Source organism: Musca autumnalis, unplaced genomic scaffold (genome assembly GCF_047663935.1).
Source record: "Musca autumnalis isolate F117 unplaced genomic scaffold, ASM4766393v1 scaffold_3, whole genome shotgun sequence".
NCBI lineage: Eukaryota > Metazoa > Arthropoda > Insecta > Diptera > Muscidae > Musca > Musca autumnalis.
This window is the reverse complement of record NW_027411866.1, coordinates 152,017,287-152,034,506: the sequence shown is the minus strand read 5'-3', so window position 1 is coordinate 152,034,506 and position 17,220 is coordinate 152,017,287. Positions and strand designations below refer to the sequence as shown.

The 17,220-nt window shown below is 33.9% G+C and overlaps 1 protein-coding gene and 1 long non-coding RNA gene across 2 annotated transcripts in view; one reads left to right on the top strand and one right to left on the bottom strand.

Moving 5' to 3' along the window:
* LOC141397941 (uncharacterized) overlaps nt 1-17,220 on the bottom strand; it is a 229,001-nt gene that overhangs the window by 23,049 nt on the left and 188,732 nt on the right. The window lies entirely within an intron of this gene.
* LOC141396437 (uncharacterized) lies at nt 7,115-8,358 on the top strand. Its single transcript, XR_012411160.1, has 3 exons — nt 7,115-7,355; nt 7,971-8,149; nt 8,215-8,358. It is a non-coding gene; the product is annotated as an uncharacterized lncRNA (long non-coding RNA).

Here is a 17,220-nt window from a genome sequence, read left to right as displayed (position 1 = left end):
GGTAGCGAAGCGCCCGGGTTCAGCTAGTTATACATAATAATGAACACTTAATGCATTATAGGCGTAATGATATAATAGTGTCTACAGCATCAGGTTTTGACATGAATAGTAAAGTTTGTAAAGGTTGTTACATAAATGCATATCGTCGCTGCTCTCGGGACTGAAGTTATGAGTTTGGCTTTCGTGGGTTCAAATCCCAGCCGGGCAGCGCAAAAGAAGCGTTTTGTCATGAAGAAATACAATTGAACGGCCAAATATCCGTTATTGTATAAAACACATTTTTATTTGAAAAACCAAAAGTTCGATGACAGAGAAGCGTCCACAGCCGATATGTCTGAAGAGCTGCCAAACCAACTGCGAAACTAGTCACATAACAACAAGAAAAGTAACATAACTAACAAGAGAAGTAATAAAACTTTGATTTTTGTTGTAACAACAAGTTTCATTAGGGGTAAGTCCATATTTCCTGAGAAAATAAAATTGTCTGAAACGGATTTCGTGCAAACATACTTGGGGTCTAAAACCATTATTTCGATAAGGCACATTTTGCCCGTATGAAAGTGTTAGCATAATTTCTGCGGGCATAAATATTATTACACAAAAAATAAAATAACTACTTGGATCATCTTTTGGAAAGACCTAGCCAGATATCCGTGCAATAGAACAATGTCACTCCCTGGCAAACCAAATGTCAGATGTCCGACACATCTGAACAATTTCGGAAGCAAAATCGTTCAGATTTCGTTCCGATTTCTATACGTTTTTTCTTAGAGCAATTCGTTCGGATTTCGTTCCGATTTCGGAGAGAATGTCAGAAATAACAGCCTGGCTGACTTCCGTATCGTCAATTGCTTTGTGTTTTGTAAACTTAGTCAAAATATTTCAGTTGCACACTCATGCATTGTACACAGCAATGCAACTGTGAACACTGTTTACATTGACGATGTGGAACATCGGACAGATGTTATTAGGGAAAACAAACATGAAGAACGCGGCCGCACAAATTTCGTTTAAACATTTTTTTAAATTTATCACAATGCGGGAATGAATCCTCCAGTCAAAATTTGCTGACCCTGCGTTTACAAATGCCAGTATTGGCAAGACAATAGAAAAAATACAAACTTTTTTCACAAATACATTTATAAATTTTTAAATATGTATAAAGAAAAGTATGAATGTATTGGTGAAAATGGTTTGTAACTTTGCTATTGTCTTGCCAATACTGTCCGTGTGTAAACGCCTAGTGAGTGTGATAAACACAATAAAAAGAAAAAGAAATGTTGTAGAATCATCTATCTGAACATTTGCAACGCAGAAAGATTCCAAAGACATGTTACTTCTCCAGAAGTATTGTTCCGCCTTTTTGTTCTTTTATACGTAACTAGAAAATTTAAAAAATTGTCTCGAAATAACATCGCGCGAGAATCGAAAGGTCTAATCAACTTCTTTAATTTCTCTTAAGACCTGTTCCCATAAAACTGTCCGCTTTCTTCGCTTCGAACGAAGATCTTGTTGATTACGCAGCCTTGTTGTGAGAAACAATGTTTTTGCTCGAATCTCCATCTTAAATCACTGTAAAATTTTAAAATTTATTTACAGTGTAAATAAAAACAACATTTTTGTACATAATTGCTATTACTTATTGCTTATATATTAGACCGGGCGATTTGTATGGAAGGAAATAAATGTTAACCTTGCGCCTGGAGTTTCTGATTCTCGGGATTGTAGTGAACAAAAAAGTCTACTAGACCATATGTCTAAAGTGAAAATCGAGCCCCCGGATTTTGACTTGAAGTTTTTTATACTGGGTTTTTGGATATTTTGGCATATAACAGCCAAACCATTGAGATTTTCGATCCAACACGGAGACGAAAATTATAGCCAAGACAATAATAAAGAACTCTCTAGTACATCTCAAAAGCATTTTCAGATTTATAATATAATTTTAATCGACTTTCATCGCCAAAAAGAATTGTTCACCCCCAAACTTGGATTTTCATGTTTATGCGCAGGGATATTTTCCATGAAAATCGGTTTAAGAAAACGGTTTTTTTGTTTTAGCGTCTCATGTGATTGAAAATTTTATTAGCATTCTAATGATATACATATACGGTTAATCGGTTTTAATATCAAAATATCCGGTTCAAAATTTTAGATAACCGGATCAATCCTCCAATAAAATTTGTTAAGTATTTCAGAAGCACCACAGACCAATAACGAAAATACATACAGTGTTGTGCATATCAAAAGCAACAAATTTAGGATTTTGCAGATTTTCAATTTTTGGATCCGTTACAATTTTTAAAAATGTAATATATTGTGGCCAGTTGTTCTTTATTATGTACAGAGAGCTTCCAACAAGTTGTTTCTGTACTTTGTCGTTGGATGGGATAACAACAACAATAATATTGGCTGATCCTCGGGAACGGGGATTGCAAAACAAAAGCAACAATAGAATATTATTAAAAATTGTAGTGTCATTGGTGTTAATTAACTGTACTTTTGACTCAAATTTGCCTTTAGGGGCATGGTAGTGTCATTTTAGAAAGGATTTGCATTTGTTATCCTAACAGGGTTGCCACTTTCTACCACTTTTCGAATGGTCTGGGGAAAATCTCATAATACCCTCAAAAACCGACGTAGCCAGGGGGGGGCCCGGGCCCGAAATGATTTTAGTTCCCATAGGATATTAGCTTATGTTACACATTTTTTAATTTTTGAGTAAAATTTTAAACTGTTTTAAATTGTTCAAGAAATATGTAAAGTAGTTGGAAGCATTACAGAGAATTATTTAACTACATTGGTATACTTATTGACCAACATATTTGAAAATATAAAAATAATGATCAATAATGATTTGAGCAATTTTATGCATAGTTCTTGTTAAGTTTTAAGGTGTTGTTTAAGCGTTTAATCGGAATTTTAGGCTGACTGTGTTACTGAGTTTAGAACAATACGTTTATTTGTATTTATTGAACGTTTGTAACATATTAGATCCAATACTTTGGCTTATAAACAACATCCAGACAAAACATTTTTTTTTGCTTTTGAAATTTTTTATAAGAGCAATTTAACAATAAAATGGAAAACCTTTGCTTAATCTTTGTAGTTTTGTATATTTTCTCTAACACGTTTTTATAATGATTTTTTTTCAAATTCATAACAATTACAAATTCTTTATTATGTTTGAAATTTGAAATAAAAAAAAACTATGTTGATATACATTTTTTATTTATGATATAAATTCTGTTCCACCGCATTGTCGTAAATGTCTATAGGACAAAAGGATTTTTCTGTCGAATTTTTATGTTTTTTTCGACCTTTCGAATTTTAATAAAATCAAGATTATTGAGCTTGAGGACAATGTTTTTATTTTACTAGCTGAACCCAGTGCGCTTCGCTACCCCGAATAAGGTAAAATGTATTTTGACAAATTTATTTGTAGGCCAGTTTTCGTCACTTATTGCAACTTTCATTAAAATCGGGTATATAAAGCGTGTTTGGTGCATCAAATACGTGAAATCGGAAGAAAATATATATGGGAGCTATATCCAAATCTGAACCGATTTCAACGCTAGACCATTTTAGACCGATTTATTTCTAGACCAAATTCCTGTACACATCCAAAATTTGGAGACATTATCTGTTACCATTCTATAGACACTTGCATAAAAAATCTAAATTTTTTCGAGGTTCCTCCGATTCTGATACTATATCTCCGGATCAACGCGGAATTTCAGAAATTTTTATAGCCAATGTTACCTTCAGGCCATGTAGTGATATACTCTGAAAATTTCAGGAAGATCGGTTCAGCGGTTTTTGAGTCCATAAACTTCAAACGAACAAATGTACAAACTACTTCTACTTTATATATAAACCCACAGCAATTGTATTTTGAAAGTATTTTCAATGGATGCACATTTCTAGCAATATTAATTTTTCCTGCTTCGGTAAAGGACCTTGTGACGACAAACGAAATCTAAAAACTGATCGGAAACAGGTTCTTCTTCGTCAAAATCTCAACAAGTACCACCCGACTTTGCTGACAGGAATATACCCTGAGCCTGTGTGAATTGAAACTTTCATCTACGAGTATAGACAGATCGAATAGCGTCTACACAGCCAAAATCCTTAAACCCAAAAACTATGCATTAGGAGATTTTCAGAAATTTGTAGCCATTTTCGGACGTATGAACTTGCAAACAAAATATGGCATTGTATCATTGATCACAAGTGTTGCGGAAGAGGTATGGGGAAATAGACCGGACCGACATAGTTCATTTTTGGAGTAGATCTTATTTTGGGAGTCATTCCTTTTAAAATATATTGCGCTCACCAGTCATTTCAGTTCGCCAAAGTATAATTTTCACCTTCTGACTCTTATGCCAGGAAATATGGTCTTGCCCACGAAAAACTTAACACCGCTCTAAACTGCACTTAAACAACTATTTTGATGATGAGGGAGGTACCGCAGTATGGCCCATTTTCGAGCAAAAACTAAGTTTAGAAAAAATATTACTAAATCCAAAGTTTGGATCAAATCTGTTGCTCCGTTCAAGAAAACTCGCGCATTCCACTTTAGCTAAAATTCTTGAAATTTGAGGGGAAAATACCAGAAGAAGTAGACCGAAAAGCACCATCTTCGAATTTTGTATATATAAGGCTCGCTGAAATATTGCGATAAACAAAGTTTGGACCAACGCAGTATCCGGTTCGAAAGTTGTCGTGTGCACTAGCCACTACACATGAATGCCTTAGGTGTTCTTTACAGCTTTCGGGCCATTTTCACTGGAAGTATAGACTTGCCTCAGAAAAACTTGTACGGTAGTAATAGGAGCCCCGAGAACACTTGCAAAAAGCAAAGCGTTTCCAGAGAGTTTTTTATTTATTTATTCATTTATTTCATTTTTTACTTATAACTAATTATTAGCATAAAAGAAGTGAAGCCATGACCACTTACACAGCTTATCCAGAGACGTCTTAAACTGCAGTTCGCTGACCATTTTTGAAATACTCTGCGGAAGTTTGCCGAAAGAGTATATAGATCAAAATATCACGAAGGCCAAATTTTGGACCGAATCGGTTGATCTGTTTGAGAATTATCGTGCTCCCCAGGCGGCAACCCAGACGAACGGACATAGCTAAGTCTGAAACAGATTTCTTCCAAACACACTTTGGCCCTAAAGCCATTATTTCGATAAGGCACATTTTGGCTAAAGGCTGAGAGTATAAACAATGTAGATTGGGAAAATTGTGTTTATGGATTTTTGCTAAATGAATGTATACATGTATAGGCCTTGGATTGGGCGACATAATTTCATTTTGAACGAAGTTAAGACTGGATTCCAGATATTCCCTTGTTCTTGATAAATTTATGAGAAGATCCAGAATTTCTATAAGTGAAGTCCGACGATTGGGCGCCAAAATAAGTCTATTGACAGATGTACGATTTGGCGACAGAATTTGTCATTTACATAACCGCGATTAGGTGCTAGAATTTCTTGATGGATAGACTAACTATTGCTCAGCATTAGTTCTCGGTTCTCGATTCTTTGCGATATGTAGACATCGAATTTGTGCATATTTTTGAAAATTATAATGTTAAGATATTTGAAAATTAAATGTTATGATATTTCTAAGGTTTTCCAATGTATTAGCTTTCTTTTGACCTTACCGAAGTGATATCACTGAATTTCATAACATTCACTGTAGTTGTGAATTATTTGATAAATGATACGCCCAAAAATATATGGCATTATTAATATATTCATTGTTTTGACCATATATTAAGTGTGATATATTGTCAAAAAAGTTCTAAAAACAAGATAAAATTGGCCAAGAAGTCGTGCGCCATATGAACTAAAAAATAGTATTGAAAATTATTTCATCAGTAGAATAAGTCTAAAATAAGGTTTACATCTTTGCTAAATAAGACATTTTCGCTAACATGAATTTTAAAAATTTTGGTCAGATGGGCCCCCCCCGAAATGAAATCCTGGCTACGTCCCTGCCCTCAAATCAAAAATTTTTTCCCTCATATAAACATTTAAATTTTAAAATATTTATTCGGAAAGTGGATTAATATCAACCGTTCCTAAAATCTTCTAAACATCATTTTTGTAGAATATTTGGATGCTGTAAAATCTCGTCTTGTGGTACTTTTACTACGGTTCAAGAAAGAAAGGACGAAAAGGACATGGAAGGAATTGATTTAGAGGGATGAAATATTCTACAAAAAGTTCCGCCATTCGATTTGACTGAAGAGATGTGATCTCAAAATGTAGCTATAATAACACTAAACAGAGATAAAAAGCTATTTTCTCACAAATTAAGGGGTCACAATTAAACCATTAATCACGCGATATCTCAGAAACTTTACCTATGGTGAAAATTTCCTTTTGGGTTCTTAGTACACTCAACAAGGGCTTTCATCTCCAAAAGAAAATTTCCACCCACTTACTTTGAGTTCCATTTTGTAGCACAGTGTCATTTATCGATATTTTCCGAAAAATTACCACTTTCTCAAGGCCAAAACTGCCTGAAGGAGCATTCCAACGCTTTTGAGATGTACTAGAGAGTTCTTAATTATTGTCTTGGCTATAATTTTTGTCTTCGTGTTGGATCGAAAATCTCAATGGTTTGGTTGTTATATGCCAAAATATCCAATAACCCAGGATAAAAAAGTTCAAGTCAAAATCCGGGGGCTCGATTTTCACTTTAGACATATGGTCTAGCAGACTTTTTTGCTCACTACAATCCCGAGAATCAGAAACTGCAGGCGCCGGTGATGGTGTTCAAATCGCCCCACCCTATTATACATATATACTTACCTTCGCGAATCATCCATTTTAATTATATATTTTTTTGTTTAATTACAAAATGATCAAAATCACATGCGAATGCATCAGAAAACAAGTGAGCAAAGGCTATAATTGGTAAAATGTCTATTATTAGTTCAAAAATACATATTTTTGACTATACTCTCTCCCGTTAACTTGTTGAGTATTTGCTCTGGATTCTAGTCGCTGCATTCTTCTTTTGCTCTCTTTAGTTTATGTGTGGCAGCCGGTGAAATTATTTGTGTTTGCGCGTTCTTTGTCCCTAATTAGTTTTTGTTTGGCAGTCAAAGAAAGTGGATCAAAAAATGTAAAACATTAGTGATTATAAACTCAGAAAAACAACATTCCAAGACAAAAATGCAAAAAATCTAATAATAAAAGTGTCATACATTATTAAATCAATTGAATTCTTTATTATTTTAAAACTGTCGGTGTTTTCTTTTTTTATGGCGTTATCTACTTTTGTCATGTAGTTTTTGTTTTGTTTTTGGTTTTCTCATGTGTTTTTGTGAATCGGTAAATATAAAAGTGGTGGTTGAAGCAGAATTTGCGTTGCAAGGAGATATTAAAGAAGAATTCCGATAATTCATACATCTTTGACACAATAAATTAAATTTTCTTGAAAACGTCGATCCCTTTTGGGTTCTTTTTGTACTGAATAATGTTTACAACACGCGTTTGTAGTTTTGACCAAAACTATTGTAAATATAGATAATTTTACCTCAACTGTTCTGAATTCTAACAATATTTATTGTCCATTTTACCAATACTATTTTTCATTGTTGTTTGACACCACCTCTTTTGAATCTCTTCTTCTACTATCGTATGTAAGTTGTTATGTGTGTGTGTTTTGTGAAGAGCTAAAAACAAAAAATGTGGTTGAAACTTATTATACGAAGAGAAAATAGAAATAGTTTTTTTTCCTAAATTTGAGGTTTTGTGAACGAATTGTCGGAATTCTATTTTAATTTAAAATATTCTTTATATTTTGCGAGTTGCAACAGTCTAATAATTTTTGCAATGCATGCTCAATGAAAACCAAAGAAAAGACTATTGCTGACACTTGTATTTTATTGCGTAGTTTTGTGTGTCTGTTTTTAACTAACTTCATGATGCTATTTTTTTATTTAGCGGGTTAAGGAGTGTTTTGCTGCAGACTTTTTAAATTTAGTTAAGAAAACATAAAACTAATCAACGACAGCTGAAGTGGACATTTTTAATAAGAATACTCTCTAAACCAGTTATATTCAGTAATTTGGTGCAACAATACATTTCTTCAACCGATATTGTTGTGGGCATAAAATTATTTAGTAAGTATCTTCTTTTTGTACTTTTACTAAGCGATATTTCTAACATATTTTCTTTTTTTATTTAGCTTCAAATTGTACTAACGACTTGGATTCACAATTTTCCTGACCGAATAAATCACAATAAATAGTTTACCAACATGCTTTATTTGCACATCAATCTTTGTTAAACTAAATAAAATTAGCGTCAATTGAAATTAAAATTATCTCATATCAGGTTTATTTAAAATTTTTAAAAATCATATATGAAATAAATAATAAAATGAAACTTTTTATATTTTTTTAAATGTAACACATTAAAAAGGTAAGTATGCAATTTTTATTCCAACCATTTCGCATTGCAACAATAAGTATTGTTACTTCTGGCCAAAACTACTGTGAATTGCAAAAATAAATATTGTTACTTCTGACCAAAACTATTGTGAATTGCAAAAATAAATATTGTTACTTCTGACCGAAACTATTGTAAGTTCTAACAATATTTATTGTCCATTTTGACTAAAACTATTGTGAATTGCAAAAATAAATATTGTTACTTCTGACCGAAAATATTGTAAGTTCTAACAATATTTATTGTCCATTTTGACAAAAACTATTGTTAATTGCAACAATAAATATTGTTACTTCTGACCAAAACTATTGTAAGTTCTAACAATATTTATTGTCTATTCTGACCAAAACTATTGTAAATTGCAACAATAAATATTGTTAATTCTGACCAAAACAAATGTAAGTTCTAACAATATTTATTGTCCACTTGGACCAAAACTATTGTGAATTGTAACAACATATATTGATACCTCTAACCAAAACTATCGTACTTACATGTTTGGTCCAAAGCGTTATAGTGTCAAAGTGACAATACATATTTATATTTAAAACACATAATATAGTCCAGTGTGACATTAACGATTGTTGGATTGACAATACTACATAAGGAATCCAACAATATATTAACAATATATATTTTGCTCTTGGAATATTGTTGGATCAAACATATTTTTTCTCTGCGTGTAGGAGAGCAATACTAATGACGTAGGAATAAAACTTACCATAGGATTTGTGAACATTGAAAAATGGGATTACCAACCACGACTATAGGAAAAGTTTGGAGTTTCAATTAACTGACATAATTTCGCATATGCATTTATCTAATGAATTGCGATATATATACTAGTTCCCAAGCTTTGCCTTCGTCTGCCACAAAAACAACATTCAATACGCCTGAAGATCGGCTTAACCACCCGTGAAACGTAGCGTAATGATTGAATGTGTGGGACTTCGGTAGACTCCTAATTTTTCAAGGTATATAATAGGTCTAATAAGCTCAACTCGAAAGAGAATTAACTAAATATCTTATACTAGCAAAGTACCCGCTACTTCGTATGCGAAAAGGATATAACAACAAATAAACAATATATAATATGAAAATGGCGAATTTTTATCAATTTTTATTTTAGTACTGTTCGTCTCTTTTTAATTCGATTTTCAAAAAGATCAGCCGTATCTCACCCTTACACATTAACAGCGTGACAAACGTTGAATAGCAATACTCACCCTAACTCCAAAACATACAGATTCCAGCACAGTCTCTACACCCAACAAATTGAGTACCATTAAGTACTTTTCGTATACTCATGACACGTTTTCGACAACATATATCAATCCGACACTGACTTGAATACAAAATAAAAACAGTAATCGTAATTCCAAATCTCAAGATTCCAGGTGTATCCGTTCATCCAATTCCAAATTGTACCATTTCGTACTCTTCGTACCCATAAGTAAGGTTTTCGAAAACTACCTCAATCCTTCACTTTAACAGTAACCTAAATTCCACATTTCAGGATTCCAGCTCTATCCGTTCATACAAATACAAATTGTACCAAATTAAGTACCATTTAGAATTTTTGTTCCCATAATTACAAATTTTCCAAACTACCTCAGTACTATGTTCAAACAATAAGCTTAATTCCGAATTTCAGGCTTCCAGATATATCCGATCACTCAAATCCAAATTTGGTACCATTCAGTACTATTAGTATCCAAAGTACGAATTTCTAAACCTACATCTATCAACACTCCAACATCAATTTTAATTCCGAATTTCACGATTCCAAATGTATTCTATCACTGAAATCCAAATTGTACCAAATTTAGTACTTTTCCTACACATAACAAAAAATTTCCAAAACTTTATCAATCCTACATTCCAACTCCTTATTCCAAATCTCGGGATTCCAGCTGTATCCGTTCACCCAAATCCAAACTGTACCAAATTTGGTACCATTTAGTACTATTCGTACCCATGAGTATGAATTTCCACAACTACCTCAATCCTACACGCCAACAGTAATCTTAATTCCAAATTTCAGGATTACAGCTGCATTCGATCACCGTAATCCAAACTGTACCAAATTTGGTACCATTTAGTACTTTTCGTATCCAAAGTACGAATTTCTAAACCTACCTCTATCAACACTCCAACAGTAATCTTAATTCCGAATTTCAGGATTCCAAATTTCAGGATTACAGCTGCATTCGATCACCGTAATCCAAACTGTACCAAATTTGGTACCATTTAGTACTTTTCGTATCCAAAGTACGAATTTCTAAACCTACCTCTATCAACACTCCAACAGTAATCTTAATTCCGAATTTCAGGATTCCAAATGTATCCGATCACACAAATTGTACCAAATTTGGTACCATTTAGTACTTTCGTACGCATAACTAAAAATTTCAAAAACTTTATCAATCCTACACTCCAACAGTACTCCTTATTCCAAATCTCGGGGTTCCTGCAATATCCGTTCACCCAAATCCAAATTGTACCAGATTTGGTACCATTTAGTACTTTTCGTATCCGTAAGTACAAATTGTCTAAACTACCTCAGTGCTATGTTCAAACACTAAGCTTAATTCCGAATTTCAGGATTCCAGATACATCCGATAACTCAAATCCAAATTTGGTACCATTTAGTACTATTCGTATCCAGAGTACGAATTTCCAACCCTACCTCTATCAACACTCCAACAGTAATCGTAATTCCGAATCTCACGATTCCAAATGTATCCCATCACTGAAATAAAAATTGTACCAAGTTTAGTACCATTTAGTACTTTTCCTCCGATAACTAAAAATTTCCTAAACTTTATCAATCCTACACTCCAACAGTACTCCTTATTCCAAATCTCGGGGTTCCAGCTATATCCGTTCACCCAAATCCTAAATGTACCAAATTTGGTACTATTTAGTACTATTCGTACCCTTGAGTACGAATTTCCACAACTACCTCAATCCTACACGCCAACAGTAATCTTAATTCCAAATTTCAGGATTACAGCTGCATCCGATCACCATAATCCTAATTGTACTAAATTTAGTACCATTTAGTACTTTTGTTCCCATAGGTCCGAAGTTCCAAACCTACCTCTATCCAACACTCCAACAGTAATCTTAATTTCGAATTTCAGGATTACAGCTGCATCAGATCACCGTAATCCAAATTGTACCAAATTTAGTACCATTTAGTACTTTTTGTTCCATAGACCCTAAGTTCCAAACCTACATCTATTCAACACTCCAACAGTAATCTTAATTTCGAATTTCAGGATTACAAATGTATCCGATCACCCGAATCCAAATTGTACCAAATTTGGTACCATTTAGTACTTTTTGTAGCCATAAGTACGAATTTTTAAAAGTATCCCAATTCCACACTCCAATTGTAATCTTAATTCCAAATTTCACTATTCCAGGTCTATCCGATCACTTAAATTCAGATTGTACCAAATTTGGTACCATTTAGTACTTTTCGTACCCAAAAGTACGAATTTCCAAAATACCTCTATCCTACATTCCGACAGCAATCCTAATTCTAAATTTCAGAATTCCAGCTCCATCCGTTCCCCCAAACCCAAATGGTACCTTATTTGGTACTATTTAGTACCTTTCTTACCCATATGTACGAATTTCGAAAACTACCTCCATATCTCAAACCTACACTCCAACAGTAATAGTAATTCCAAATTTCAGAATTCCAACTTTGTCGGTTCGCCTAAATTCAAATTGTACCAAATTTAGTACCATTTAGTACTATTCGTACACATGAGTACACATTTTCAAAACCACCTCCTTATATCAACTCACCTTCTAAACCTTGATTTTCATTCCAAATTTCAAGATTTTAGCTCTATCCGTTCACGTAATAACAAATAGTACTAAATTTAGTAACTTTTAGTACTTTTCGAACACTTATAGTTCGAATTTCCAAAAACCCTTTGGTACACCTTTCTAACTCTCCATCAGTGACCCTTATTCCAAATTTCAGAATTCTAGCTCTTCGCGTTTGCCTAATACAAAGGGTACCATATTTAGTACCTTTTAGTACTATTAGTACAGTTCTAGTTCGAATTTCCAAAAATCCAGCCTTATCTGACACCTTCGGCCCAAGAGTGACCCTCACCCAAAATTTCAAGATTCTAGCTTTAGCCGTTTAGTCTGGGCGATGATTATCAGTCAGTCAGTCAGTGAGTCAGTGAATCAGTGAGTCAGTGAGTCATCATTACTGAACTCTTTTATAAGTATAGATTTAACTTATATTTAATACTCTGTAAAAAGTTAAAATTGTATCCTAAATATTGTGATCTTTCTCTACTGAATTTTTATACTTTGTGTCAATATTTCATATAAAATCAACAGCAAAACCTTAAAAAAGCTATACGTAACCCTACACACCATTTTCAATTTTCATGATTTTTGGTCAAGTTGGGCCCCCCCGAAATGAAATCCTGCGTACGCCCCTGCTTTGCATCAATATAAAGGAGATCTTTTCTTCTTCCATTGACGGACTTTCCTTTTGGAATACTCCTACCAGAAGCGGAGATATTCGCAGAAGAATAAAACGTTGACTTTTCTCCACATAAGCTTTTTGCTTATTCCGACTCCTGAACATTATCCGACTAATTCGTGACGATCCGATCAAAATTGCGACCTGTAGCGTGATTACAAAAAAATTGGAAAATGGGATGCATTACCGACTATTGCGATATCTCTGTTGTTTGACCACTAGGGTTATGACTTTTTGACATTTTTCCTTAAAAATTATTTCCTGTAGCAGGGATAATTGAAATTTTGCCTATTAATCACTATGCTATCGTTTATTCCATTGAAATATAAAAAAAGTTCACGCGCAAATCGATTTTAAAACAAGTAAGAAAAGTCTATAGTCGGACGGAGCCGACCATGGGGTACCCTATACCACTACCCCTGGACAATCGCTCTCCACGGAACTTCTTTTCGATGATTGTGAAAATTGAATTATCAAATATCAGAGATGTAATGTATAATACTTATGACCAAAACCAAAAAGTTATCTAGCATGACAAAGACAATTTTGTAACAGGAAAGTAAAATTTAGTTCACACAAACTATAATGTAAGGAAGTACTACTACTTCCACTGTTTAACCGCTGCGTTGTTGAAATTTTTACCAATTTCACACAAAAGTTTCAGTCCATTTAACCCGTTAAGTATTATCTGATCTTCACGTTGGTTTGTACGCTTCTTCTTCATCATAAACTCAAACTTTGTTTAAAATTTTGCAGGTTATTATTTTGACTTACACAGCCGCTACAAAATTGGTTAAAATTTTGTTTTTGGTCCATTTCATCCCCTGAACATTTCACGATCATCACCAAAAACTAATCATTTCTATTCCGGCCCGAACCCAACCTCCTTAAAAAATTCGTTACAATCGGTCCATAATTGCGGCCTTAAGCTTGTTTACAATTTTTAATGGACGGACACACATCGCTAAATCGCTTTATGTCGTCGAGATATGAATTTTGGCATACCAAATAAGTGGTCTAGGACGAATATTTCGTGGTGTTACATAAACTATTGGAGAGACAATATGTAGCATGGGATAAAAATGTGGTTCTCTACACAGAACCCATTATATATTAGGCAGTAGGCTCGTTATCTAGCAAACACTTTATTGCAATTTACATCAGAGGAAAGGTCAGTAGTTTTTTTTTTCTATATGTAGGCTACTTTGCGAAATATATATGTCCTCAAGGAATTAAAATATCGACCAAAAATAAAATTTTTATATTTTTCATACAAAAGTAATGGTCCATTTCACCCGCTAAAGAGAATCAGATCATCATTCAAAATTGTAGGCATCTTTTTCGACCTATACTCTTACCCGGTGCAAAATTTCGTGACTATTGATGTATAATTGCGACTTCTAGCGAGTTTATTATTACACTACAAACAAATAACGGAATATATTAGGCTGTAACTCTGTTATCTGATCATGCACACCAGCATAATTGGCATCAATTGAAAGGTCAAGCGTTCCACTTTCAAGTATATCCCACTTGACCAGAATGTCACTTCCAGGAATTAAGATATAAGCTGTGTATTAAAAATTTGCACAATTTTCACATAAAAGTTTTGGTCCATTTAACCCTCTAAATATTATCCGATCGCCATCTCAAATTGCAAGCTTCTCCTTTGGGATATACTCTTACCTTGTATAAAATTACGCGTTGATCGGACTATTATTGAGACCTACAGAGCCGCTAGAAAATTGGATAAATATTATGTTTTTGGTCCATTTCACCCACTAAATATTTCACGATCATCATCAATAAGAATAGGGATCTATTCTGATCTGAACCCGACCTCCATACAAAATTTCGTGACGATCGGTCCATAATTGCGGCCTGGAGCGTGTTTACAATTTATAATGGACAGACGGACGGACGGACGGACTGACGGACGGACACACATCTCAAAATCGCTTTATCTCGTCGAGATATGAAGATTGGTATACCACATTCGGGGTCTCCGACGAATATTTCGCGGTGTTACATGAATTTTTACCAAAACAAACTTATAATACCCTTTTCCACATTGTGGTATAGGGTATAAAAATAATTTTTTGCAAAAATATATGAAATGAAAAAAAAATTTTTTTCAAAAAATTAATTTTGTTGCGCTAGTGAATAAATTTAAGCCTACTAATAACTATAATAAAGTTTATTTCATTCAAATATTAAAAAAGTCGGGAAAAAAGTCACTTTGAAAAAATTTTAAATTTTCTGTTTTTTGTTAAAAAATTATATTTTTGAATAAAAGCGTTTACGACATTGTTTACGATTCTCAGAATTGAAGAAAAATAGTGAGAAATAAATTTTATGTCATTTTAATTATCTCATGTGGCTCTAAAGTTTATTTTCAATTATATATCTGTTTTCAGTGACTTCAAAAAATTGTCCATAATTTTAATAAATTCAAATTTTAAAATCATTTTGTGCGTGAGGTTTTTTCACCGAATCACCTTATAATTAAGATTTTATGTAATCTTATGGCAAAACTCATCACGCTATGATACAGGGTTATGAGGTTGTAAAAAAGTCATAACCCTATTGACCACCTACGATAACCTACTTTACATTGTAGTTTCTACTTTCCTCGCCAGGTTTTGCTTTTGATATACCTCTTAAAGAAACAGAGATATTGGCTTTGAAATAAAACGTCGACTTTTTCTCCAAATAAGTTTTTGCCCATTCTGACCCGTGAATATTATCCGACCATCACCAAACTTAATGGGCTTATTCCTCTGTGGAACACGCATCAACTTCCAAAAAATTAGTGACGATCCGATCAAAATTGCAAACTGTAGCGCGATTTCGAAAAAAAAAATTGAAAAACGGGATGTATTACCGACTATTGCTATATCTCCGTTATTTGGCCACCTACGCCAACCTACTTTGTACATTGTAAAGGTGGGCTATTCCACTTTCATAGTCAGGCTTTGCTTTTGGAAGCTCCCCATCCAAAGCTGTTATTCGTCATTATAATTAAACTCGCAAAAATGAAAAGTTGGGTTGTATTAGCGACTATTGCGTTATCTTCGTTGTTTGACCACCTACGACAACCTACTATACATAGTTGTAAATGTGATATTTTCTACTTTCATTAGCAGGTTTTGCTTGATGCGGAGATATTAGCTTTGAAATAAAACGTTGACTTTTTCTCAAAATAATTTTTTTGCCAATGAATATTATCCGACCAGCACCAAAATCAATAGGCTTCTTCCCCTCCGGGACCCTCATCAACACCCAAAATTTGGTGACGATCCGATCAAAATTGCGACCTGTAGCGTGATTACAAGGTTTAGATGGACAGACGGACGGACACACATAGCCAGATCGACTCAGCTCGCCGAGACATTCATTTTGGTATGGGTCTACGACCATTATTTCGATGCGTTACAAACTTTTTGGCCAAAACCAACTTATAATACCCTCCCCACATAGTGGTGTAGGGTATAACAAAGTGATTCTTGTTTGCTTTTTACCTGCGTTAAAAATACCAGTTTTTGACGTTAAGAAACACGTAGCTTCGTAGTTGTTAAGTACATCGGCGATAAGAAACAGAAAACATTGTATATTATTTGTCATTTGTAAAGCAATACGGAAGTAAATTTCCGTTCGATTTCGGTACGAATAATTAATTATTCCAGCTAGTGATGATAGACTTAACATATTCCAACACATAGTTTACATTGTTCTAATATTACAACAAAATGATAACAAGAGTGAAAATAATTAAAAATGTTTGCGAATTACAAGATTTCAATAAAAAACATACGAGTAATAAGAAAAATGTTTCAATAAAAAGGCGTCAGAGTCGTCGTTTCACTTTGCGTTGTTTTCGAAGTTGCTTCGCACAATGTCGCGAGTTCATATTAACTGTGGCCAAAAATAGGAGTTGTCGTAGGTGCATCAATTTTGGTACACGTACCTATTATTGACGTACAATCTTCAGGACAAAAAATTGGGTTGGTCGGTCCACGTTTTGATATGGCCCCCATAGAACCGTACCTCCAGATTTTCGGTATTTTGAATGTTTTAGACACAATGACCAACCGAAAGTATTCAAATTTTGTGCTTAGTCTTCGGCAGAGGTATCAAACATTCCAACAGAGAATTGTGGGCTTAGGTCCACGTTTTGATATAGCCCCCATATAACGGCACCTCCCGATTATCGGTATTTTG